Source organism: Bos indicus x Bos taurus, chromosome 23 (assembly GCF_003369695.1).
Source record: "Bos indicus x Bos taurus breed Angus x Brahman F1 hybrid chromosome 23, Bos_hybrid_MaternalHap_v2.0, whole genome shotgun sequence".
NCBI lineage: Eukaryota > Metazoa > Chordata > Mammalia > Artiodactyla > Bovidae > Bos > Bos indicus x Bos taurus.
In genome coordinates, this window is record NC_040098.1 from 14,737,037 (window position 1) to 14,764,803 (window position 27,767).

The window sequence follows — 27,767 nt, forward strand, 5'->3', positions numbered from 1 at the left end:
AACTTGGGGCTTGAAATAACAAGCTATTTTTTTCATAATTCAGCAAAAATTTGATCAGTTTTCTTCTCCAAGTGGTGTCAGCTGGGGAACTTGGAAGCGTTCAGCTGGTAACTGGGCTGTGAGGTCCAGGAAGTCTACGCTCACAGGTCTGTTGACCTGGTCCCCCATTAGGCTGCCTCTGCACATGGTTAGCTTGGGCTTCCTTACAGCATGGTGGTCTCAGGGTAGTCTGGCTGCTGACATGGCACCTGGTTTCGCCAGGTCTTAAAAGTTACCACTTGCCACTTTTGTAGCATTCTGTTAATCAAAGCAAGACATAAGGCCAGTCCAGATTGAAAGGGAAGAGACAGGGACCCCTCATCTTGATGGTGCAGTGTGCGCCTTGGTTCATCTTAAAGGAGGAAAAGAACTGATGGCAGCCCTCTCTGGAGAGTCTACCATAGTCTGAGAAGGTGGGGCTGGCAGCTGATGGCTTTGGAGAAGAGCGTGAAATCAGGCTAAGCCAGGGAGAGCTGCATCTGGAGGCAAAGCTGATGTATGAATGGTTATTAAAGTTTAGGCAGTTGGGCACCAAACTTCAGGTAGGAGTTCAGACATAGTGCAACAGGAAGTTGATCCTAAGGAATCCTAGGGGCAAGGAGCAAAGGAATCTGGGAACATTATACCAACATGAATCAGGCTTCCCACAATACCTGGATTTTTTTTAAAAATTCAAACATCAGACATCCCTGGTAGTCCAACAGTTAGGAATCTGCCTGCCAATGCAGAGGACATGGGTTCGATCACTGGTCCAGGAAGATTCCACATACCACAGGGCAACTAAGCCTGTGCCCCACAGCTATCGAGCCTGTGCTCAGGAGCCCCTGCTCTGCAACAAGAGAAGCCACTGCAATAAGAAGCCTGAGCATCACAACTAGAGCGTATGCTTTGCTTGCCGCAACTAGAGAATGCCGATATGCAGCAACAAAGACCTAACACCGTCCAAAATAAATAAATAATAAAAATGTTTTAAAAGATCCAATGATGTATATTGACCTTATTGTTTTTTAAAAACAAAGTCAAATATCTGTACAAAAACAAGTTCCTTTTGCATCATCTTTGTGTTCCTGATGTCTCTAAGCTCTTTAGGTAAAGAGCGGGGAGATGAATGACTCAGAAAAGATGGGGCCAGAAAAGCACAGTCAGTTGCCCAGCCTTGTCCTGGCTGCATCTGACTTCCTCATCTCAGCTCTGGAGGCTTCATATGAAATAGCCAGTGTTCTTATTGAGGAGAAGGCGGTGCTCTCCTAGGGAGTACTTGCAGATGTGGTCATCCTAAAGACCTCTGCTGGTGGGAGTGCTCCTGGTGTTGAGTGGATAAGAGCCAGGGAGGCTAAGTATTCAAACACCCCACACACTCACAGGGAATTATTGCAGCCCAAATGCCATTGGCACCCTGACTGAGGAACACAAGGTAGACAATTGGGGTGATATTGAGTACTTGGGTGGAAATATGGAATTTGGAAGATGCAGGGGCTGCAAGATCCCATAATAGGCTGCTGTCATCTAGTAAGTCCAGTAAGTCACTGCTAAACTGTAGCAAGCATGGTGCCTATAGAAAATACAGTCTTTAGATCATGTACCCCAAAAAAGGTCACCTTTGAAAGCATGCATTTCCTCACTTCTCTCAACTATTCTGAAATGATAGCTGGAGAATCAAAAAATGTTATAATATTTTTATAGAAATAAGGTTGTACCATAACCTTGTGAAAAGAAGGATTGGCTTATCTCCATCTGTGGAAATAACTGCACCCTACTTTTATTGTTCTTATTCAGAATAAAATATGTTCATTTTGCTGTGAAGAGATGTTTCTGCTAACATGTACAGAAACCTATTTATTCTCTCCCAATCCAACTGGTTTTCTCCTAACCTGCCAATCCACCAGGTTTACATGGTCAAGTCCAGTCTCTGATGGCAGGGGAACCCGACATGTAGAACCTTACATGGGGTCTAACGTGTGGGGTCTAAGCTTTTCCTCCAGAATAAACTTCACCTTGTGTGGCAGAAACATACTCTGCAGCCTTTCTCTTGCAGTGATACATTTAAGAAGTGAGCTTGAATTTGGGAGTCCTGATCAGTCTGGCCATGAAATTGCTCCTCCCAGTGTCAACCTTGTTCTTCTAGTCCTCCTTTGTCTCTTTTTATGCTTTTACTCTTTTGTGTAGCTGGGACTAATGCAGAGATTTTCTTGGAGGGAAGAAAGCATTCCATGTGAAGCTTAGTACTGTCCATTCCAAGCTCTGGAAATGACTTAGGTGTTTGCCGCTGTGTGGTCAGCAGATGGCTATGTCTCACCCACTCCTAAGCTCAGAAAGTTTCCAATTTTAAAAGCTTTTTAATGACCTCTAATTTGTCAATGGATAATACAAATTCGGCACAAACAAGCAGTGATTTAATTGGGTACACTGACATCTGCTTTCACGGCCGTGTACTTTTGAAAATTGTGCACAAGTATTTTGGTTGAGTCTACACTGACCATGAAGAAAGCCTTTGAGTGGGGGCAAGCTGTAACAGATGTAGTGTAGATTTCATTATCCATACAGTGAATTACCTGTGGCAAATTTGAAATCCTCACGTTATTTCTTCTTCTACCTAGCACTTATCTGGACTCCTTCCCTCTGTGGTTGGTTGATGTGTGCTCTGGGAATGCAAAATCATTTTAGTGCATTCCCTTTGATGACTTGGAAGCATCTGAGACCACGCAGAGCCCCAGGGTCATGGTTATGAACAACAATTATTATACTGGAGACTTACAGATGTGCCGGTTACTAGAGGGTTGTGGTTAATAGAATGTTAAACAACAAAGAGTTTATTGTAGAACTGAGGAGGAAAAAAAGCTCCCCAACAGCAAAATACATAATCTCAGAAAGTCAGGGTATCTGGAAGAAAACACACAAAGTTAACTTTTCCCTTTATAAAAAATTGTTCCCCCAAATTAAATGGTCTGAGTTTTAGAAACTTACCCTGTGGGAAATACGTTGCTTCAAAGGAGAAAGAGATTAAATGGAGATGCAGCGAGCAGTGTCTCTCACATGTAGACTCTCTTCCACAACGTGGTTAGGCATTTGGTGAAATCTGATTAACTCCAGTCACTAGGGAACTGTTCAGTGGCTTTTTAGTTCATGGCACTGAGTCCCCATGCACCAACTCATGTCCTCCTACTGCACATGGAACATCAGACCTGATGGCAAATTCAAATGCAATTCAGGCACTATCGTGATCCTTTACACTGAAGGCACTAACCTGACACGCCTTTTAATGCCATCACCTGCCTTGGCCTGTAGTAACCAGACACATAAATTGGGTCTTGCTAAGAAGTTCACTCCAGTATTCTTGCCTGGAGAATCCCATGGACAGAGGAGCCTGGTGAGGTACAGTCCATAGGGTCACGAAGGCTCTGACACAACTGAAGTGACTTAGCAAACACACACACACAAGAAGTTCACCAGCGCTTCCCTGGTGGTCCAGTGGTTAAGAATCCTCCTGCCAGAGCAGGGGACATGGGTTCAATCCCTGATCCAGGAAAAGCCCACATGCCACAAAGCAACTAAACCCATTTACCTCAACTACTGAGCCCACGGGCCTAGAACCTGTGCTCTGCAACAAGAGAAGCCGCTGCAGTGAGAAGCCCACGCATCACAACTACAGGGTAGCCCCTGCTGACCACGACTAGAGAAAACCTGCTTGCACCAACGAAGACCCAGCACAACCTAAACAAATAAATAAAAAAATTTAAAAACGTTAGTATGGCAAAAACCACTACAGTATTGAAATTAGCCTCCAATTAAAATAAATAAATAAAATGTTTTTAAAAAGAAAGAAAGAAGCAGAGGTGAGAATCCAGATTATAAAATATTACAAATTAAAGAGACTAACAAAATTATAGACAAATGCCACTCATTAAATTTTTTGTTTTGGAAAAAAAAAACACATGTTAGCAAGTAATTCTCATTTTATTGATTTGAGCAAATAATTCTCATTTTTATTGATTTGATCCATTGATCCTGGAATGGTAAGTGATACATTACCTGTAAATGGAAAAACTGTTTACTCACAGTGTAAATCTTTTTATATCCAATAAATTTCTCAAAAAAAACAAAAACAAAAACAAAAACATAAAGTTCACCAAAAGCAAAGCAAACTCCATGGTGTTGAGCTCGTCATATCACAGTGGATGGCCTTGTTTCTGACCTATTGAGCTGTCCAGAAAGTTCATACTTATGAAAAAACCTGAACAAAATTTTTGGCCAACTCAATATTTCCCGAGATCAATGGGGTGAGCTGTGAAACAGACCAAACCCCACTGGGTTTACCTAATACAATAGGTAGACAGGCTACATGGTGCCAGGCAGTTGGTGATAGAATGTATTTCTGCCCAGTGACTGCTCTGAAGGTCTTTGACTTGTCCCTCCAGATTCATTCCTACCCCCTTCCATCCTTCTCTGTGTTCAGGGAAGCTGATCTTGGATTTGCCCGATAGGGAGGGAGAATATAGCATTGGGAGACTCAAAGAAAGCAAAGCACAAGATACACTGTTCCATTCCTGGTTCCTAAGCTACTTGGTAGCCACTTCTGTCTATCTTCAGTTTCTACTTAAGTCCCTGGCTCCCTTGGGGCAGTCCACTCTGCCTCTGGGTTCTGATTACCACTCTTTCCTTTCATCCTTCCAGGCCTAGGATTGTGATAGCTCCTGCTATGTCTAGCCCCAGGTTGCTGTCATACTCTGTAGATTCTTTCCCACCCAGATCTTTGGAAGGGCCTCTTTGTTGGCCTTCCCAGCTAGGTGAGCAGTAAAAAATCCACCTGCCAATCCAGGAGGTGCTGGAGATGCAGGTTCCATCCCTGGGTTGGGAAGATCCCCTGGAGGAGGAAAAGGCAACCCTCTCCAGTGTTCTTGCCTGTATAATCCCATGGACAGAGGAACCTGATGGACTTTATGCGGTCACAGAATCAGACATGATTGAGTGACTGAGCATGCATGCAGCCCCTTTGTTAGGCTGGCTTTAGGTTACCCAGTGAGTAGGTTGGCCTGTCTTCTGCTGGAACACTGATGACCACATGGACTCAGTTCACCCTCTTTGTATGTGACTCCATGTGTCCCAGGCTGCCGGGAGGAGTGCAATAATAACAACAGACACAAAAGAGTGTTTCTCTTCATCCTTCACCCCCATGCTTCCTGCAGAAATTTCAGTTCCTCGGTGCCCTAACAATGAGTCCGCTTGACTTGACCCTTTGGAGGCACAGCCTTCCTCTATTCCTGCCCCAGTTTGCTATGTGGACAACTCCAACCTTTTCAAAAGGCAGCAGAGCCAGTTCTGCCCATTAGCTCCTCTAGGTTAGCTGCTGCAGTGTCTGGGCCAAGGTCCCTGGTGGGGACCCTAAAAGTACTTCTATAGCTGATACTGTGGTTTTCACATCGCAGCTGCCATCGCCAGTCCTGGATGCCACTGTCACACTCCGCACCTCCATTCTCAGTGTTCCATGGAAATGATACTCTTTATCTTTGCTTGCTTTTTATCAGAACCCACTCGGCCAAAGACTTGGTTTGAAGCCCAGTGGAATGGGTCAGAGTTTAGTCTATGTGACAGATCATGCGCTGATCTCAGAATCAGGCATCCCCTTGTCCTTAAACCAACTTCCTCACCTCCATTTATCCTTCCCTTGGGAAGGGTTCTTTCTCAGGAGTCAGATTTCTCATGTAAACAGTGCCCTGTGGGGGCTGTCCTGTTGTTTATTTCTCCAGACCAGCCTAGAAATGTCTGAATCCTCTGGGGAATTCAGCCTAGGTTCACTTGATACCCTCAGTCTTCTGGCCATTCTACTTGTGCCCCTAGAACCCTACCATCTACCCTTATCTGCATCAATCTGTGCTCAGAAATGTCAAATTCTATGGATTTCATCACTTAGCCCTCCCTGCCCTCTCGGTGCCGTTTGGGCTCAGGCAGTAGAAGGCAGGGGCAGGATGTGAGCGTATGAACAGAGAGATCTCAGAGGGTGCGGCTGGGGTTCAGCTGGTAGTAGTGGTTTATATACAGTCACGGTGCCTTCCAGGTCACTCTCTCCAGGGCCACAGCTTTTGCCGCATTCTTGTAAAAGTACCCCCAACCCAGCCCTTTGTCCTTTTAGTCCTAGGAGGTGTGGTGGGCGTAATTGCCCACCTTAACCACGGCAGCTTCCCTGGTGGCTCTACATCACTGTGTATATAAACCAGGTATCATTTTAAGCCACTAAATTTTGGGTAATTTGTTATAGCAGCAGTAGGAAATGTTCCAGCAAGAATACAGGTGATGATGGCTTTCTATTGTTGCTAGTCTGGGTGCTGCTTCTGCTGCTCCTACTCAGTCACTCAGTTGTATCTAACTCTTTGCCACTCTATGGACTGTAACTGCCAGGCTTCTCTGTCCTTGGGATTTCCCAGGCAAGAATACTGGGTTGCCATTTCCTTCTCCAGGGGATCTTCCCAACCCAGGGTTGAATTCACGTCTCCTACGTCTCCTGCATCAGCAGGCAGATTCTTTACCACTGAGCCACCTGGGAAGCCCCCCATGGGTACTGCACCATCCCCTAACTCTGCTCACACCACATCAGTGGTCCCTCCCAGGCTCCATTCAGTTAGCCCTTTGAGTGGCTGCCTCTTTCCTGCCGGGTCCCTGACTCACATGCACTGCCCTATTTAAAAGCCCTAAAGATACTTATCTACATATTTGCTAAGTGGTCACACATGTTCTTTTTTATTTTCCTTTTATTTACTGTTTGCATTTTTTAAATTGAGGTACAGTTGATGTGCAAATATCATTTACAACATAGTGATTCGGAGTTGTTAAAAGTTGTATTCCATTCATAGTTATTATAAAATATTGACTATATTCCCCGAGTTGTACCATATTTCCTTGTAGCTTATTAATTTATACAAAGTAGTTTGTGCTTCTTAATCCTCTATCCCTATCTTGCCCCTCCCCCTTCCTTTTCCCCACTGGTAACCACGAGTTTGTTCTCTACCTCTGTGAGTCTCTTTTGTGTTAAAAATCACTACTCTGCTTTATTTTTTAGATCCACATATAAGCGATGTCATACAGTATTTCTCTTTCTCTGCCTGATTTATTTTTCTTAGCATAAGACCCTCCAAGTCCATCTATGTTTTCGTTGTTGTTCTGTTGCCCAGTCCGACTCTTTGCACCTCCATGAATTACAGCACTCCGGGCTTCCCTGTCCTTCACCACCACCCAGAATTTTCTTAAAATCATGTCCATTGAGTCGGTGGTGCCATCCAAACATCTCGTCCTCTGTCATCCCCTTCTTCTGCCCTCAATCTTTCCCAGCATCGTGTTGTTACAAATGGCAACATTTTCTTTTTAATGACTGAATAGTATTCAATTTATATATATATCACATATTTCTTTGTCCATTCATCTGTTGATGGACACTTAGGTTACTTCCATATCTTGGCTATTGTAAATAATGCTTCTAAGAACATTGGGGCTCATGCATCTTTTCAAATTAGTGTTTTCATTTTTTTCAGATATATACCCAGGAGTAGAATTGCTGGGTCATATGAGAGTTCTACTTTTAGTTTTTTGAGAAATCTTCATACTGTTTTCCTCAGCAGCTGCACCAATTTATATTCCCACTAGCAGTATACAAGTGTTCCCCTTTCCCTACGTCCTCCTCAACATTTATTTGTGGTCTATTTGATATTAGCCATTCTGACAGGTGTGAGGTGACATCTCATTGTGGTTTTAATTTACATTTCTCTGGTGATTAACAATGTTGAGCATCTTTTCATGTGCCTGTTAGCCATCTGCATGTCTTTGGAAAAATATCTATTCAGGTCTTCTGACCATTTTTAATCAAGTTGCTTGTTTTTTTGATGTTGTATTGTATGAGCTGCTTATATATTTTGTATATTAACCCTGTTCATGACATGTTCTTGACATACAAAGCATAATAGGCTTCATCAGTGTATATAAGCCATGTGTCTCTTATAGCCCCGCGCCTATTAGCTAATGGGGGCGTTTTTAACACCAAGTGGAGATATTATGTGTGGGGTCTGTGACCTAAGAGAATTTTGTTGCTCTTATCCCTGGGATTCCTGAGGTCCTTCTGGAATAGGCATGACATTTGATGCTTCAAAGTATTTCCAAGAGCTCAACTACTCGGAGACTAGTAGCTGCACAGTGTCGGCTAGGTGAGTCACTGCATGGAGTGTAACACTGATCAGAAGGATCTGATCCCCGTGTAGTCAGCTCATATCCATTTCTCATGGACATGAAGGCCACCCAGTCCTGCCAGCTGTCTCACATGTAGGCTTCTCCGGAGGGTACAGATGAGATGGTGTCAGTGGATCGCCACCGTCAGAGAAGGGCTGGCAGGTGGTGGGTATTTTTCATTTGCCAAATACACTTAACCATGAGATGCTTTCCTGCTGTCCTTGCTCCTCTGATTTCACAAGTACAACCCGGCATCATTGCCTTGGCTTTTGAGAGTCTCCCAATATAGGAGACTTTTAAAAATCAGCTTCGGGCTCAAGGAAGGACTAAGGCTGAGCTTCAGAGAAGCTGTATGGTTAGCACTAGAGACATGATGAAAAGACAAAGGATTGGCTTTCCTGTTACTTGGAAGTGATAGCTCCTCTCATTTACATTCCCCAGGGGTTCTTTGGGCGTTGGGTATTTTCAGAGGGACCTGGACCATGCTTGCACGACAATACGCCATGGAGGTGGGTATCATAAGAGCTCTGCAGCTTAAACCAGAGCACTAGACACTTCACAGAGCCCTTGTTTCCCTTAGCAGTCACAGCCAGTCCTAGACATAATGGGTAATACGTCACTAATTATAAACAAACAGACAATGGAGTTTGTTTTTTGCCCCTGGAGTCTGCTCTCGCTCCCAGTCAGATCTGAATGCATTTTCAACTGTAATAGAAACCAAAGCTAAGCGCTTTGCGACTTTATTATGGGCACAGAAAAACAGAAGGAAGGGAAAAAACACCCAGTCCAAGTTTTTAAAAATTGAGTCCCCACTACGTGCGGGTTGTTTTACATACATTTTCTCTAGTAGGAAAAAATAACCCTGCATGTTTATCACGACCCCTGCTGTCCCTAGTTTATCGATGAGAAAACCAAGGCCTGGTGTGGCTCTTTTCACTTGGGCAGGGCCACCATGTTAACAAGCATTGAAGTTGGAATGAAACATTATGATCCTCTGACTCCAGAGCCTAGGCATCAGCCATTTCATCACACTTCCACACCAACTAATTTTTCTCCAGAATTGAGGGATATTTAGCTTTCTTCTCGGGTGTGCCTTACTGGACCTGGAAACTTTTGCCTCATCTGCTCTTTTGCCTTCCAGTAAAACTACATCCAGACAACTTCAGATAAATACTATTTCTAGGACTTTCTCCTAATGGTTCTCAGTGCCTGGAAGTTCTTTCTTATGACTGACCCAAATATTTCTTGCTGTACTTTGAAGACTTCTCTCTTGCTGTGCTCTTCCTGCAGACGGTGAGCAGCGCACTGTAAAACCACCTCGCAGACCTGCAGGATTGTGAAATAGCTGCTCTGTGGAGGGGGAGAGTTCATCCCCTTAGGCCAGACAACAGAGTAGCCAGAGAAAATCAGTCTCGTCTGCAGGAACTCAGTGTAGTTTTTAACCTTTCCTGGCCTCTCCCAACTAAAAGTCCAACTTGGAATAAATCTTCACTGCCTTTAACCATCTTTTCCATACCTCTACTCTCCCCATGTCCCCTCCATGATCATCTTATTCCCCACCATCCTTGAGTTAAAAGATGGGGAAAGGGAAGTGGGAGGTTAAGGGGAATTGAGTTAGTTATACACAGCAACTGCTGTATTAAACTCCTTGGCTGAAAAATGTCCTTGAGGAGATCCAGTTGACAGGAGCACAAAAAGGCCAGGAGAGGTAGGGAGGCCACTGCTCCTGCCCAGCACTCCCCATTAGACACAGCTGGCTGAGCATGTGAGCAGCCTGCTGAAGCCTCTCGTGTGGTTCAAAGATCAAAGCAGAGTGTCCCCCGTGTCTAGTCCCTTCTGAAGGAGCCTCAGGCTATCTGGGAAAGAGAACCCAGAGGAAGGAGGCTACCTGCTGTGGCCAGATATCAGAGGGAGGGCTGGGCAGCCTGGTCAGTGGTTGGCAACAGAATTCCCAACTGGAACTTGTAAGGCTTTGAAAGGGAGCCAAGGCCCTAGATGGCAGGCTCTGGGCTTGGTTCAAGGAAAACCACAGAGGGTACCAGGATGTTGTGAAGATCTGGGAACTGGTTGGCTTACCAGTGTTGGCATCTGGCACTCTGGGCATGCTGGGGGAGGTGAAGAGCCATGCAAGCTGGGTTCTCGCCATGCTCTCTTCTCATGCTCAATGAGGCCTCCCTGAGCTGTTACTTCCCTTCTCAGGGCCTCAGTCTTCACCTGGATTGAGTCGAGTTTCCCTCCACCTGTATTTCTATGCTCAGCTTGGACTGTTCTCCTAAGTAACTGACTCCTATTTTGACAATTCCTGAGCATATCCCCCCAAAGACCCCACGGGTACCTTTTTTACTATCCCAAACTGAGACGACCACTTTCTCCTCTTTAAAATTGCTCCTCCTGGAACGTCCTTGGTGATCCAGTGGCTGAGACTCCGAGCTCCCAATGCAGGGGACCCAGCTTCGATCCCTGGTCAGGGAACCAGATCCCACATGCTGCAACTAAGAGTTCGCATGCCGCAACTGAGACTTGGCACAGCCAAAATAAATAAATACTTTTTAAACATCCTTCTCCTTCTTTGCCAGGATTCAAATTCCAGCAAGCTGGTTTCAGAGCCTTGGCAGCAGGGCGTGAGGAGGGTTGATGGACTGAGGTCACTGGGGTGACTCTTCCTGATTATCCTAAGCAGGAGAATTCTGAATCCTCTGCCTCTGAACCCTTTGATCCCCAGACCCTGCCCTCAACCACTGTCTTAGCTCAGGTCTCCCTCGTCTGCATATAGGGTGGTAACAGCCTCCCTTGGCTTCCCTGCCACAGCCCTGTCCGTCATTCACTCCACCCTGTCCTAAACCTTCTAGATCCAGCCACAGCCCTGCTCTGTAGCTCTAGAGGCTTCCATGCTGTCTGCAGGATACAAACAAGGCTCTCTGGCCCCTCATACCTCCATCTACAATTATAAACTTCCTGAACTCAGTCCATCAACCCTCCTGACACCTTGCAGCCAAGGCTCCGAAACCAGCTTGCTGGGATTTGAAACCTGGCCTCTTAGACAAGGGTTTTATTTTGTTTTTAGTTTTCCCTAAGGGTCAAAAGCTCTTAGTAGGCCTCCGGCAATTTCTGCCACACTCACTAGACCTTCCAACCCCAGGGGAACAATATATGTATATATGTACACATACACACATCGATGCATATGTAAGTATATATTTATACTAAAAAGTACCCGCTGAGCACTTTATAAATGGGTGGGCAATTCTGATTGCCTTGTGTGTGAGTCAGGGGCTTCCCTGGTGGCTCAGATGGTAAAGAATCTGTCTGTAATGCAGGAGGCCCAGGTTTGATACAGACACAGTTCTAATTGCCTTGTGCACATTATTTATTCCTTCCTTAAGCTCTCTGAGGTAGCTATTATTATTAGCCCCAACTTATAGATGAGGAAATAAAGGCACAGAGAAGTTGAGAACCAGCTCAGTGTTGCATAGCTGGGAAGGAGAAAAGTTTGGCCTTGAACCTGTGCCATGGGACTCCAGAACCTGCACAATTAAGAACAAGTTCTTACCACCTGTGCCACGTTCCCCCTCATAATACACCTTCTGAGTTAGGGAACATCCCCCTGCCTGGGCACCCCAGAGATCTTTTTCCCCATTAATTCTCCTATATTTGAGAATCATGGAAAATCAAAATTGAGAGGCTTCTCAGCTCTGGTCCAAGTTTTCCACTGCTCAGAGAGGGAAAGTGACTTATTCAGAGGCACACAGGAGACAGGGAAAGGCCCGACAAAGAACTTCCACACTGCTTTTCTTTTCTGTCTCTGGACATAATTTCTCACTCATTAGGCCCTTGCTATGTTGGTTCTGATTTGAGATTCCAGCAATATCTACTGCATTTCAGAAAGAAAAGAGGGGAAATGTGTGTATGTGTATATGCACGAGCACACACACACTCCATTCTGTAAATGAAGATTTCTTCTCTAGCTTCTCCAGAGTGAGTTCTTTGTGTGTGTGCACACATGCACGTTCAGTCGTGTCCAACTCTTGGGGACTCTATAAAGTGTAGCCCGCCCGGTTCCTCTGACCATGGAATTCTCCGGGCAAGAATACTGGAGAGGGTTGTCATTTCCTCCTCCAGGGGATCTTCCCGACCCAGGGATCGAACCCACGTCTCTTGCATCTCTTGCACTGGCAGGCGGATTCTTTACCACTGCACCACCTGGGAATCCCTGGTGAGTTCTTTATCCCCAAACTCCCCTCTCCCCTCCCTGGGCATCTAGCCATGGCGTCCTTTCCCCACTTCTTGTTGATTTTATCTAGGCTCAAAATGTGGAAGCAACTACAGTGTCTCAAAGGGCTAAATACCTTGTGATGACTCTTCTCATCTGTTACCAATGCCCAGCGAATGCAAACAAGGACTCACAAAGGCAGAGGGATAAACATATTTAAGCCAGACCTATTTCCAGAGAAATAATTTAAAGATGGTTCAAACAAACGCTTCAAACACACAAGAATAATGATTTCCCCATGGATACATTGTGTGCTTGCTGGCACTATAACTTTGGCCTTACATGCAGGAGCCCATAAAAAGTTAGGGGCAGGATAAAAAGAAACAAGGAGTGCACAGTGGAGTGAAGCCATTCGCACTGCAGCCGAATATCGCTGCCCCAAATTACCCCACTGGAGTCTGCTGTCTGGGGATTCCAGACGCCTGGAATGCAGCGAATTCAATGTCTGTGGAAGCACCATCCGTGGATGCTAAGACACGCCAAGACCCCTACCTTTTGCCTCCCTGTGATTTTTTGGGGACCATGCTTTTTAGCCTGCCCACAAGGTAGGTTTGCCCATGGCTATCTGTCTCCTTTTTTTTTCTTTTTGCAGAGAAAAATGCCAAAGCAGATACGCAGCTGGGCACTGGAGGAGTGGCTCAGTTCCATGGGGGAGACTGGGTTATTTCAGATGACCTCTCTGCACCCCTGAACACCATGAGAGACTTTAGCTACCTCGCTCAGGTTCGTCTGGCCCTGATCCCCAGACCACCTGTAGGTATTCTCATGACCCTGACTGTAGTCCATACCTTAACAGAAGAGATTCAGGGGAAATCAGTGCCACCAACTATATCCATTTTGATCTGCTCCTAAGCCCTCCACTGGGAACATCACCAATATGGCAAACATCTTGAAAAGGTCCATTTCTGTGCCTCCTTGCCGAGGGTTTCCAGGGTCTAGGGGTCCATCGAAAGTGACGAGTTGTTTTGAGTTGTGTCCAGTATTTTCACAGTATGTTTCTTCACCACAAAGATTTTTGCCCTGAATATTTTCACTGCATAAGTAATTGGCCATAAAGCAATTGTGTCATAAGAGGAAAAATAACTGGTTGACAGTTTGGTTTGAAGTATACAGTACAAAGATCATGACAGATAACAGTGATTTGTCCTGAGAGTTGATTTCTTTATTTTGAAACACTGGAGGAGAAAGAGGCCTTGAGGGCACAGGGTTGAACCCTCATTTTCCATAGAACTTTGGAACATTTCTCCGTGGACACACGACAATATGCCAAGGACATACAATGGTGTAGAGGCTTTCACAGCTCAATAAAGCTCAGTTGCAAACATGCATCCTGTGTTGGGAAACTGATACCTCTTTCTACCTTTTTAAAAAGTTTTTAATTTTTTATTTATTTTTGGCTGTGCTGGGTCTTCATTGCTGTGCATGATGCTATAGTAGGGTAATGGGAATACCTACAGGTGGTCTCTGGGGGTCAGGACCAGACACCCCAATTTGGTCTCTCATGGTCTTCAGTGGCTCAGAGGGGCAGAAGGGTGGACTACGCCAGCATCCGAAATAGCTGTCTCCCGCGTGACTGTGGCCTCACTCAGTGAAAGCAAGCCACTCCTCCACCGCCCCGCTGAATATCCAATTTGGCATTTCTCTATGCAAAAAAAAAAATAAAAAAAACAAAGGAGACAGAGAGCCTACCATGTGGGCAGGCTAAGAAGCACAGTCCCCAGAAAGGAACTCTCAGCGTGCTTTCTCTAGTTGAGGTGTACGGGCTTCTCACTGTGGCGGCTTCTCTTGTTGCAGAGCACAAGTTCTAAAGCACGCCAGCGTCAGTAGTCACGGCACTCAGGCTCAAGAGCGTGCGCTCAGTACCTGTGATGCACGGGCTTAGCTCCCCTCGACATGTGGAATCTTCTGGAGCAGCGATCAGACTGGTGTCCCCTCTACACTGGCAGGCAGAATGTCTCAGTCACTGGACCACCAGGGAATTCCTGATCAGATCAGATCAGTCGCTCAGTCGTGTCCGACTCTTTGCAACCCCATGAATCGCAGCACACCAGGCCTCCCTGTCCATCACCAACTCCCGGAGTTCACCCAGACTCACGTCCATCGAGTCAGTGATGCCATCCAGCCATCTCATCCTCTGTCGTCCCCTTCTCCTCCTGCCCCCAATCCCTCCCAGCATCAGAGTCTTTTCCAATGAGTCAACTCTTCGCATGAGGTGGCCAAAGTACTGGAGTTTCAGCTTCAGCATCAGTCCTTCCAATGAACACCCAGGGCTGATCTCCTTCAGAATGGACTGGTTGGATCTCCTTGTAGTCCAAGGGACTCTCAAGAGTCTTCTCCAACACCACAGTTCAAAAGCATCAATTCTTCGGTGCTCAGCCTTCTTCACAGTCCAACTCTCACATCCATACATGACCACAGGAAAAACCATAGCCTTGACTAGACGGACCTTTGTTGACAAAGTAATGTCTGTGCTTTTCAATATGCTATCTAGGTTGGTCATAACTTTCCTTCCAAGGAGTAAGCGTCTTTTAATTTCATGGCTGCAGTCACCATCTGCAGTGATTTTGGAGCCCAGAAAAATAAAGTCTGACACTGTTTCCACTGTTTCCCCATCTGTTTCCCATGAAGTGGTGGGACCGGATGCCATGATCTTCGTTTTCTGAATGTTGAGCTTTAAGCCAACTTTTTCACTCTCCACTTTCACTTTCATCAAGAGGCTTTTGAGTTCCTCTTCACTTTCTGCCGTAAGGGTGGTGTCATCTGCATATCTGAGGTTACTGATATTTCTCCCGGCAATCTTGATTCCAGCTTGTGCTTCTTCCAGTCCAGCGTTTCTCATGATGTACTCTGCATATAAGTTAAATAAACAGGGTGACAATATACAGCCTTGACGAACTCCTTTTCCTATTTGGAACCAGTCTGTTGTTCCATGTCCAGTTCTAACTGCGTACAAATTTCTCAAGAGGCAGATCAGGTGGTCTGGTATGCCCATCTCTTGAAGAATTTTCCACAGTTTATTGTGATCCACACAGTCAAAGGCTTTGGCATAGTCAATAAACCAGAAATAGATGTTTTTCTGGAACTCTCTTGCTTTTTTGATGATTCAGCGGATGTTGGCAATTTGATCTCTGGTTCCTCTGCCTTTTCTAAAACCAGCTTGAACATCAGGAAGTTCACGGTTCACATATTGCTTAAGCCTGGCTTGGAGAATTTTGAGCATTACTTTACTAGCGTGTGAGATGAGTGCAATTGTGCGGTAGTTTGAGCATTCTTTGGCATTGCCTTTCTTTGGGATTGGAATGAAAACTGACCTTTTCCAGTCCTGTGGCCACTGCTGAGTTTTCCAAATTTGCTGGCATATTGAGTGCAGCACTTTCACAGCAGCATCTTTCAGGATTTGGAATAGCTCAACTGGAATTCCATCACCTCCACTAGCTTTGTTCGTAGTGATGCTTTCTAAGGCCCACTTGACTTCACATTCCGGAATGTCTGGCTCTAGGTGAGTGATCACACCATTGTGATTATCTGGGTCACGAAGATCTTTTTTGTACAGTTCTTCTGTGTATTCTTGCCATCTCTTCTTAATATCTTCTGCTTCTGTTAGGTCCATACCATTTCTGTCCTTTATCGAGCCCATCTTTGCATGAAATGTTCCTTTGGTATCTCTGATTTTCTTGAAGAGAGCCCTAGTCTTTCCCATTCTGTTGTTTTCCTCTATTTCTTTGCATTGATCACTGAAGAAGGCTTTCTTATCTCTTCTTGCTATTCTTTGGAACTCTGCTTTCAGATGTTTATATCTTTCCTTTTCTCCTTTGCTTTTTGCTTCTCTTCTTTTCACAGCTATTTGTAAGGCCTCCCCAGACAGCCATTTTGCTTTTTTGCATTTCTTTTCTATGGGAATGGTCCTGATCCCTGTCTCCTGTACAATGTCACGAACCTCATTCCATAGTTCATCAGGCACTCTATCTATCAGATCTAGGCCCTTAAGTCTATTTCTCACTTTCACTGTATAATCATAAGGGATTTGATTTAGGTCATACCTGAATAGTCTAGTGGTTTTCCCTACTTTCTTCAATTTAAGTCTGAATTTGGCAATAAGGAGTTCATGGTCTGAGCCACAGTCAGCTCCTGGTCTTGTTTTTGCTGACTGTATAGAGCTTCTCCATCTTTGGCTGCAAAGATTTGATAGAATGTGGTCCACTGGAGAAGGGAATGGCAAACCACTTCAGTATTCTTGCCTTGAGAACCCCATGAACAGTATGAAAAGGCAAAATGATAGGATACTGAAAGAGAAAGTCCCCAGGTCAGTAGGTGCCCAATATGCTACTGGAGATCAGTGGAGAAATAACTCCAGAAAGAATGAAGGGATGGAGCCAAAACAAAAACAATACCTAGCTGTGGATGTGACTGGTAATAGAAGCAAGGTCCGATGCTGTAAAGAGCAGTATTGCATAGGAACCTGGAATGTCAGGTCCATGAATCAAGGCAAATTGGAAGTGGTCAAACAAGAGATGGTAAGAGTGAATGTCGACATTCTAGGAATCAGCAAACTGAAATGGACTGGAATTGGTGAATTTAACTCAGATGACCATTATATCTACTACTGCGGGCAGGAATCCCTCAGAAGAAACGGAGTAGCCATCATGGTCAACAAAGAGTCCGAAATGCAGTACTTGGATGCAATCTCAAAAACGACAGAATGGTCTCTGTTCATTTCCAAGGCAAACCATTCAATATCACAGTAATCCAAGTCTATGCCCCAACCAGTAACGCTGAAGAAGCTGAAGTGGAACGGTTCTATGAAGACCTACAAGACCTTTTATAATTAACACCCAAAAAAGATGTCCTTTTCATTATAGGGGACTGGAATGCAAAAGTAGGAAGTCAAGAAACACCTGGAGTAACAGGCAAATTTGGCCTTGGAATACGGAATGAAGCAGGGCAAAGACTAATAGAGTTTTGCCAAGAAAATGCACTGGTCATAATAAACACCCTCTTCCAACAACACAAGAGAAGAATTCCTGATACCACTCCCTTTTTTAAAAAATTGTATTGATTCATTTTTGGCTGTCTTAGTCTTTATTGCTGCATGGGCTTTTCTCAAGTTGGAGTGAGTGGGGGCTACTCTCTAGCTGCAGTCTACGGGCTTCTCACTACGGCGGCTTCTCTTTTGGTGGGGCACAGGCTCTAGGGATTTCAGGTTCAGCAGGTGCAGCATATGGGCTCTGTGGTTGCAGTTCCCGGGCTCTAGAGCACAGGTTCAGTAGCTGTGGTCCACAAGCCTAGTTGCTTCATGGCATGTGGGATCTTCCTGGACCAAGGATCAGACTCGTGTCTCCTGCGTTGGCAGGTGGATTCTTTACCACTGGGCCACCAGGGAAGCCCCTGATACCTCTGTTAATGAAGGAAGAAATATTAGCAAAAAAAAAAAAAGAATCAGTGCAGTGTCAAAACAAACAGACAAATAAATATGCAAAAAAAAAAAAGTAAGATACTAAGAAAGACTTGGAAGACAAGTGCTTAGGATCAACCTACAAAATAAAAATAAAACCAATTATTTGCACAGATTGGCATGAATCTATATCCATTTAAAATGTATTCAAATATCTTGTATGTCACAATAAAGTCTTAATTTTTAAAATCTATTTCTCATGTTTCTTTATGTCCTTTTTAGCATCCCTCTTATTTTTCATGTTTTATCTTTCATGGCAAAATTGTCTTATGGCTAGTTAATTATGTGGCAAAAACATTTGTGGCAAAAATGCAGCAAAATGTTTACAATAAAGAATCTTGTGTCAAAAATACCTAGAACTAGTTTCAGTATTTCGAGAAGTTTTTTTTTAAAATCTACTTCTTTGGTAATAGGCCTGCATGTAATGGTTAAAGAATAGGTCTTTTGCTTACTGCTAGCATCATATTTGGAGAAGGCAATGACACCCCACTCCAGTACTCTTGCCTGGAAAATCCCATGGATGGACGAGCCTGGTGGGCTGTAGTCCGTGGAGTCGCTAAGAGTCAGACACGATTGAGCAACTTCATTTTCACTTTTCACTTTCATGCATTGGAGAAGGAAATGGCAACCCACTCCAGTATTCTTGCCTGGAGAATCCCAGGGACGGGGGAGCCTATGGGGTCTCACAGAGTCAGATATGACTGAAGCGACTTAGCAGCAGCAGCAGCAGCATCATATTAGCTCAGAATGTCACAGTGCTACTACATCCTGCTCATGAGTGTTGATTGGCTATTGGTGGTATCTTGGACTCGCTGGGAATTTTTTAGTGCATCAGCTCTGGTTCTCAGAGCCACAGGCTATTTTCCCCTTTTCCTCCAACATGCATCCTGCCCAGTTCCTCACTGTGTGCTTAGGTTTCCAAGATATACAACACCCACTTCACTCCTGAATTGTGTTGTCTTTCCCAAGCCAAGGTTCCCAGGTGACCACCCTACACAAGAATGAAGACTAGAGATACTACAGTATAAGAACTTTCCTAATCTCCTGTCTCGTCCAAACATCAGCAAGGGGGTTGGTGGGAACTCAACAGGACTTTGTCTTCCAGCGGCCTCCGTGTGGGTCCTGAATAAAGACTAAGTCTCCCTGGGAGGAGTTTTGAGAGAGGGCACAGTTGTGGGGCCAGCCAGGAACCCCAATGCCCAAAGGGATCTTGTTTGTCATCCTCATTCTGGATAGGCTATGTAGGTCCCAGAAAGAGTGCTGAAAGGGACTTAATGGTAAGGTTGGTAACCACTGCCTCACCCTGTAAAGGCTCCACCCATTGCCCTGGATTCAGGAGATTTGCCTGATCCCTTAGGAGGGGTCTCTCTTAGTCCCAAGACCTCATGTGTCATGATTAATGTGCTACGGGTTTGAAGATAGAGAAGAATCAAAATCAGGAATCAAAAGGCTGAAAACTCAAGAAAGAGTCTTGGTTCATCTGATAGGGATAAAATTCCAAAAGACAAAATGGAGAAAGAAATGCTGATTCAGTACATGGCTGGAAGGAAGGGAATCGTAGGGGTGAATTCAGTGGCTTCCCATATGCCAGCTATTGCCTTGACTCAATGGCTTAGGTGGGATGCCCTAGGGGCAGACCTGAGACAGTGACTTTTGCAGGAATAATTTATTAAGAAATGGCTCCTGGGGATGCCGATTAGGGAGTAGGGAGGCTGGACAGGGGAGGAAGATGAGCAAGGAGCTGTCTGGGGCAGGAGTTTAGTGGGGAAAAGTTTCAGCCAGATTCTACAGGGGACCCCTGGACTGAGATCCTGCCTCTGAGTGACTGCCAACTAAGGCAAATGACCTGGACTCTTGAGCTCCCATCCCAGTCATGGGTTAAAAGAGAGGGCTGTGAGCAGCCTTCAGCTGTGTTGAGGTTAAAGAGCTCTAGTAACCGGAAGATAAGCCACCAAGGAGTCTAAGGTGCAGAGATTGAAATCACACCAAACAAAATAGGGGATGAGCAGAGAAACGGTAAAAAGATGTTTCAGGGAACCATCTGAAAGCATGGACATTGTCTGGCGATAACCCAGCTTCCCTGTGTGATTCTTCTCTCTGGCTTCACTGACCTGGCCAGTCCCTGAGTCTCTGGTTTGGAACTGGCCACTCAGCCTTTGAGTTGAAGATCCTGTTCTTTGGTCAGGGACCCGAGTGTTAATGGTCTGGCCTAGAAGGAGCCCTCTCGCCGGGGCAGAAGGCAGGAGTCTAGTGTGGAGCCCAGCCTGTATTCATGATTGCCTGCTGTTTGGATCCACACCCTTAATCTTACTGTAGAGACCAGCAAGCCATGCCCTGGGTTGGTCTACACTACAGGAGTTGCATATACTGATTAACCACCAGTTAGGATGGCCCACACCACTGCTTCTTTCCATTATCCTGTTTAAAGGGTTGTTTATCTATGTACGTAGATTTATCTATTGTTGTGATGTATCAAACGACAAGGTCAAAAATAATATATCAGTGATTTATGTGTGTGTGATTTTGTCTAGAGGGAGAAATCCGTTTTGCTAAAGAGCATACGTCAGTACTATCTATTCCAGGGCTGTTCATGTGGGTAATAAAAACGATCATAATGATGAATACTGCAGCAACAGTAGCTAGTGGTTTGGGTTCCCTGCCTCACATGCATCATGAGGGCATGTGTCATTCCCCTTTTGCAGAAGACAAAAAGCACAGAGAAGTTATGTACCATGGTCATAACCACACAGCTCCTAAAGGCAGAGCAAAAGGATTCAGACCCAGATCTGGCAGCTTCCAGAGTTCACCTTCCCCTCCTTCACCCTGTTGTCTGATGTTGGGTGCTGCTGGAGACATAAAAATGCCAAGAAGTTTGATAAAACAAAACCGGCAGAATTCCAGACTTGCTAGTTCAGGGAGAACATAAGAAGGCACCCAAGGGACACTTAAAAATAAGAACAAAGTGAACAGAGGATCTTTCCTGACTGTCCAGAGGTTGAGACACCACACTTCCACTCTAGGGGGCGTGGGGTCAATCCCTGGTTGGGGAACAAAGATCCCACACGCCACGTGGTGTGACCGAAAAAATAATTTTAAAAATATTTTTAAAATATGCCATAAGATCTTGTGTCTGGTGAGGGGCTTAGAGAAAAAATAAAGAGGACAGAGCCCTAACCCTCTGAGCAACTCTGATCTGGTCTCATCATAAGGCTGATGACGGTTGCAAGTACCCAACTTTCCCAGAAGCATAGATCGCCAGACAACTGATGAAACTCCATGCGCAGATAAATATGCTACTAGCTTAGCTTCACCTCATACTGTCATTTACTCTCGCCTGATTTTGTCCAATACGTATGCATTTTTTTTCTTAGCTTCAAAGGGAACTTGGAAAACAAATGAGAGGAATAAAGAGAACCGGGAAGCCCGCTGACCGTGACTTTGCACTCACACACACACTCTGAGTGCACACTTAAGTGAGACCCGTAAGAATTCTTGGCCTGACATCTCTGCACATGAGATCATGGCGTTTGTACAATCTGGCCTTCTGCTTATAAATAAAAGACACGGCCTGGAGATAGATGGAGATGACACTCTGGAAAAAAGGGAAGAACGCTTTATGAAGTTCAGGTTTTATATTTTAAAGCAGCGACATGGGAAGATAATCTGACTTGTTTGTAAGGCTTATTTTTTAGTCTAAAAATAACGACTTTCTACTAAAAAGGGAGACTTGTGGGGAAATAAGGAGAAACAGTTTTCTGTGGGTGATTTATAAAGCAAGCTATTTCTGGGGATTAAGACTGTCTACCTGGGTTTGAGTTATTTGATTACCTAAAAACTTGAATGAGCATGAGTCAGTTAATTTGCCGGCTTTCTGGTTGACCTCTGTGTCATCATGTCCTCTCCAGATGCGCGGGCAAGATTTATCTGGGGTGGCCCCTCGGCCGGCTTGGGCCTGCAATACCACTTAGTCCCTCTTCCTCCCACGGGCCCCTCCCCGGCCGCTCTCACAATGGTTGCCTTTGAGTCCAGAGAACCTTGGTCTTGCGGGCCCCTGGTCTAATATCTCCGAGGAAAACACTGGAATCCCTCGGAACGGAGCAGAACTGGACGGGGAGACGTCATTATCCCAGGGCTGACTGTAAATTGTGCTGTTTAGTCTGTAAAGCAATTAGGTCTGGGGAGTGTAATGTGATGCTGGAGGCTGGCTGGCCTCTCTGCCCATCTCTGTCTGGTCTGTTAGTTCTCCATGGGCATCAGCACCCAGCTTTTTGGGCCAATATCCCGCTCCCCTTAACCCAAAAGCATGAGCTGAAACACATCAGTTTGGTCTTATGGGTTGAGTATCTGTGTATGCAAAGGACCTGGATCCTGACAACCTGAGGGTAAACTGCAGCTTTGCTTCCTTCTTGCTGTTTAATGAAGTTGGACCAGTCACTGCACTGTCCTGAGAGCATCTTGGTTGCATTAAATGGGCCTTGTCGCCTCTATCATGTAGGTTTAACTGAATTGGGCAGGGCTAGAGCCTGGCAGGTGGTTAGAGCCCCAGTGTTCTCCTGAGTCTATCTGGGTCTCTTTGTAGGGTGACTGGTGACTACTTGGTTGACATCAGCCATGTTCAAAAGACCTGCCATTGTTTCTATCTGCTTCTTGTGAATGCTGGCTGGCCTGATGACCTTCTCCATTGATGTCTCTCCCTTACCACTTCTGCAACCTTCTAGCTGAGCTCTGTACAACCCTGAGCTAAGTCAATCTCCCCTGCTATTCTCTATTACAGTGTCCTGGCTGTCTCCTAGGTACAGCTTAGCCACAGAGTTCATTTTTCTATTGAAATCTTCTTATGGGTCTTCTCCACTTGACTGGAAACTTCACAGAGTGTGGTTGTAGTTGCCTTAGTCACATTATTGACCTGGCACCTGATGTAGTCCTTGGCACATAGTGACTTCTCAGTAAATATTGGGTGGCCACAAAGTTTGTTCAGGTTTTTCTAATGGAAAAACCTGAATGAACTTATTGGCTAAGCCAGTATCTTGTGGGATGAATGAGTGAAAAATAATACATACATGCCCCACAGGCATGTTGGGCATGCCCAACACAATGGGCAGGTTGGGGCCAATACTCACCTTCTTGCTGGCCAGATACAATCTCAAGGTCAGAGTCACATCCTTGGAAAATCTGCCAGAGCAGCCTCTTTCCTTGGTTATCCCTGGGTACCTCCCTCATCCTCCATACCATACACAGCCTTGGATTCCCTACCTCTGGGGTTCTTTTGCATGAATAGAAGAAATAAACTTCTATTTCATTTATGCCACTGCTATCTTGGATTTTCTGCCATATGCAGCCAAAGCTTATTTGGTTTATATGCCAGGGAATTTCTCTTCAAGGGCAGCTCCCCTGGGCTAGACGCCACTTTGGAATAGCAAAGTCATGAGGGCCCTATGTGTGTTTGTGTGTGGGGAAGCAGGGGAGGTTTCACCAGAATCCTGGGTGTGTTTGGTGCAGGAAGGAACTCCTTTTTCCTAGTGAAAGATCAAGCCCTAGGAAGACTCTCACCACACTGTGTATTAAGCCAAGCCTACTCTGCTCCACCCGGACTCCAGTGCACATTTGTTTTAAATTATTCTTTAATTACTTAAGTGTTTGTGGTGTCTTTGCTCTTAACTTGGGGGCCTGAAGAATGAAAGGAGGGAATCTTGCTGTCCCCACCCCTCCACCCCCAGGATGGAGACCCTCCCAGAAGCTCCCCCTTACTTGTCCCAGGGAGAGGCCAGTTGGTCAAAAGACAAGACCCCCGGGTGTGAGAAATGGAAAGACCACCAGGTTTCCCTTGTAATCCTCCAAATTCCAAGCCCCAACTTGGTGTCGTGTTGGGAAATCTGACTGTTTTGCTTTTGTGGCAATGCTAACATATACCTAATTAGTCTGTTTGTCTTAAAATCCACCCACTCTTCAAAAGGAAAAGAAAAAGCTGGGGCTGAAAATAGTTCAGTTGTAGACGTGGGAGCCATTGCCAGAGCTTTAATAAATACCCCAAACCTCTGATTGGTCTTTGCCAGACCTGCTCTTAGAGCAAAGAGCTGCAGGGACCTGGCCAAAGCACTGTCTGCTGGGATCATGGGTGGGATCTCATGGCTGTGGCAGGGGAAGGTCCCACATCTCACGAGAGGTGGGAGTCATCATATCATAGACCGTCAGGGATGGGAAAGAAAGTGAAGTTGCTCAGTCGTGTCTGACTCTTTGTGACCCCATGGACTATAGCCTGCCAGGCTCCTCCATTCATGGGATTTTTCCAGGCAAGAATACTGGAGTGAGTTGCCATTTCCTTCTTTAGGGGATCTTCCTGACCCAGGGATTGAACCCGGGTCTCTTGCACTGTAGGCAGACTCTTTACTGTCTGAGCCACCAGGGAAGCCCCCATCAGGGAAGGGGGAGACCAGGTAATCATGAAGATCAGTGTTCAGTTCAGTTCAGTAGTTCAATCATGTCTGACTCTTTGTGACCCCATGGACTGCAGCACGCCAGGCTTCCCTGTCCATCACCAACTCCCAGAGCTTGCTTGAACTCATGTCCATTGAGCTGGTGATGCTCTTTCCCAGCATCAGGGTCTTTTCCAATGAGTCAGTTCTTCGCATCAGGTGGCCAAAGTATTGCAGTTTCAGCTTCAGCATCAGTCCTTCCAATGAATATTCAGGATTGATTTCTTTTAGGATTGACTGGATTGATCTCTTTGCAGTCCAAAGGATTCTCAAGAGTCTTCTCCAACACCACAGTTCAAAAGCATCAATTCTCTGGCGCTCAGCTTTCTTTATAGTCCATCATGATCATGAAGACCAGCCCTGTTGTTTTATGCCTGAAATAACTGAGATGCAGAGATGGAGACGACTTGCCACAGTTTCACTCTTTAGAAAGCATAATGGTAACCTGAACACATTCTCGGTTCCCCTCTCTCCCTTTACACCATAAGCAGAGGCATATAGAGTCTTCCATGTTTAAGGGGCTACATGAGCCACACCTCTGGTTTCTTCCTACCCCAATCTAGTGACTTCTATATCTTGCTCATCTCTAAGAAAAGCTTTCGTGAGAAAATTTGTTGAGTCTTCACTCTGTGCCTTAGCCCTGGCGGCTCGGATGGTAAAGAACTCGCCTGCAATGTGGGACAGCCGGCAGGCTACAGTCCACAGGGTCACAAAGAGTTGGACATAATTGAGAACCTACCTAAGCACAGCTCAGCACATGTGATCATTGTAACAAGCTTACAAGATGGATATAACTCTTCAGATCAGATCAGATCAGTCGCTCAGTTGTGTCCGACTCTTTGCGACCCCAGGAATCGCAGCACGCCAGGCCTACTCCTTGGAAGGAAAGTTACGACCAACCTAGAGAGCATATTCAAAAGCAGAGACATTACTTTGCCAACAAAGGTCCGTCTAGTCAAGGCTATGTTTTTTCCTGTGGTCATGCATAGATGTGAGAGTTGGACTGTGAAGAAAGCTGAGTGCCGAAGAATTGATGCTTTTGAACTGTCGTGTTGGAGAAGACTCTTGAGAGTCCCTTGAACTGCAAGGAGATCCAACCAGTCCATTCTGAAGATCAGCCCTGGGATTTCTTTGGAAGGAATGATGCTAAAGCTGAAACTCCAGTACTTTGGCCACCTCATGCGAAGAGTTGACTCATTGGAAAAGACTCTGATGCTTGGAGGGATTAGGGGCAGGAGGAGAAGGGGACAACAGAGGATGAGATGGCTGGATGGCATCACCGACTCGATGGACGTTAGTCTGGGTGAACTCCGGGAGCTGGTGATGGACAGGGAGGTCTGGCGTGCTGCAATTCATGGGGTCGCAAAGAGTCAGACACGACTGAGAGACTTATCTGATCTGATCTGAACCATTATTATCCCTTCTGAGTCTTGGAGAGGTTATCAATGACTTGCCCAAACTCACATGGGCTTCCCTTGTAGCTCAGACAGTAAAGAATCTGCTTGCAATGTGGGAGACCTGGGTTCAATTCCTGGATCGGGAAGATCCCCTGGAGAAGGAAATGGTAACCAGTGTAGTATTCTTGCCTGGAGAATCCCATGGACAGAGGAGCCTGGTGGGGTATAGTCTATGGGGTCACGAAGAGTCGGACACTGCTGAATGACTAGTACTTTCTTTCTCTAAACTCACACAGCTTGAAAGTGACAGGACTTAGGTTTAGGCTCTGGGGAGTCTGACTCCAGAGTCCCCAGCCTTAACCAGTGTGCCATATGGCTTTCTAAACTTTGAAGATTTTAGTTTTTGTGTTCAGGGGATCTAGTACTGCTCACCAAACACCAATAGACCACATCCTTGGGGTGATTTTTTTCCTTTGGTGATGATGGAGTCACATGGACCTATTCACAGTTTCTGGTCTGCTGTGCTTTCTGGCCATATTTATGGCCTATGTTTAATGGGTAGAGCTTGTATAAATTCTCAACTCCTGCTTGCATAGTTTTGAATGGGACCTAGGACAGGAGAGGGTGCTTCAGTAGATCCAGACTAAGGTGCAAGGTCCTTTGCCTCTTGGACTATGTGATCCAGCATGCTCAGTGATACTCGAAGTGTCTGAGGCACACTGGAATGCGTCTGTAGAGCCTTTGGCAAGCCTTCATAGGTGAATCACAGCATAGACCCGCAGAATTTTGAGCAGATATGTCATCCTCTGTGGATAACTATTCTCCTTTGAGAAATAGCTCTGTTTTGCTCCAGGGTCCTAGTAGTGGCTGAAAACCACCTGACCTTGGGCCAAGTTACCATAAGACTTGAGTCACACATCATGAATTGGGTGTCAATATCTGACACATTAAAACACAAAGCTGGGCATGCAGGGACCCCTCCACAATCAAATGGAAGTGACAGGACTTTTCTAATGGTCCAGTGGTTAAGAATCTACCCACTAATGCAGGGGACACAGTTTCAATCCCTGGTCCAGGAAGATTCCACATGCCGTGCAGCAACTAAGCCCCACACCACAGCTACTGCCTGGAGCTGTGCTCCACAACAAAAGTCACTGCAAAGGGAAGCCCACACACCACAACGGGAGAGTAGCCCCCACTTGCCGAAAAAAGAGAAAGTCCATGCACAGCAAGGAAGACCCAGAACAGCCAAAAATAAATAATAGGTTAACTGATTTTTAAAAAGAAGATAACCTCCTTAAAAAAAGTCAAAGTGGCATACATGAAACGGCTCAAACCAATCCTAACAAGTAACATGCATAAACAAGTAGTCCAGGAACCAAGGGCCATACTCCTGCCGAGGGTCCTGGGCATGCTCACAGGGCCCGTGCTCAGAAGGCCTCACATTTGGTTTAATGCTCTACTCTCACCGTGTTGAAATTCGTAATTTGGGGGGAAGGGGTCCTTCATTTTCATTTTGCTCCGGGCTCCACAAATGATGTAGCTGGCTTTGTTCCTGCACCTTGCTTCTTCCCTCTTGACCTGTCCCTGTGGCTACATGGGGGTTTTCTATGATCTTTTGACTTAAGAAGAAACATTTGGGCTTGGTTTATGTATGATTCACTGCAAGATACTGACACTATGTGAAGACAGCAGAGTACAAAAACCACAGTCCCACTCCCGGGTGTCCCCAAAGGACGAGGGTGAGTAAGTAATCCTTCCAGTGGGCAGAGTTGTTCATCCTGCCTGAAAGAAGAGATAACCAAAGGTTAGGAGCTATACTGATTCGTGCATAGTGGATAATGGTTTGGCTGCGTGGCCAAAGACTTGGAAAATCAGTGACAAGGAGGCCTGGGGAAGAAGCATATGGTTAAATTTTCTAAACGATA

At 45.5% G+C, this 27,767-nt stretch overlaps 1 pseudogene; it reads right to left on the reverse strand.

The window, feature by feature from the left end:
• LOC113882301 overlaps positions 1-27,767 on the reverse strand; it is a 42,984-nt pseudogene that overhangs the window by 14,595 nt on the left and 622 nt on the right.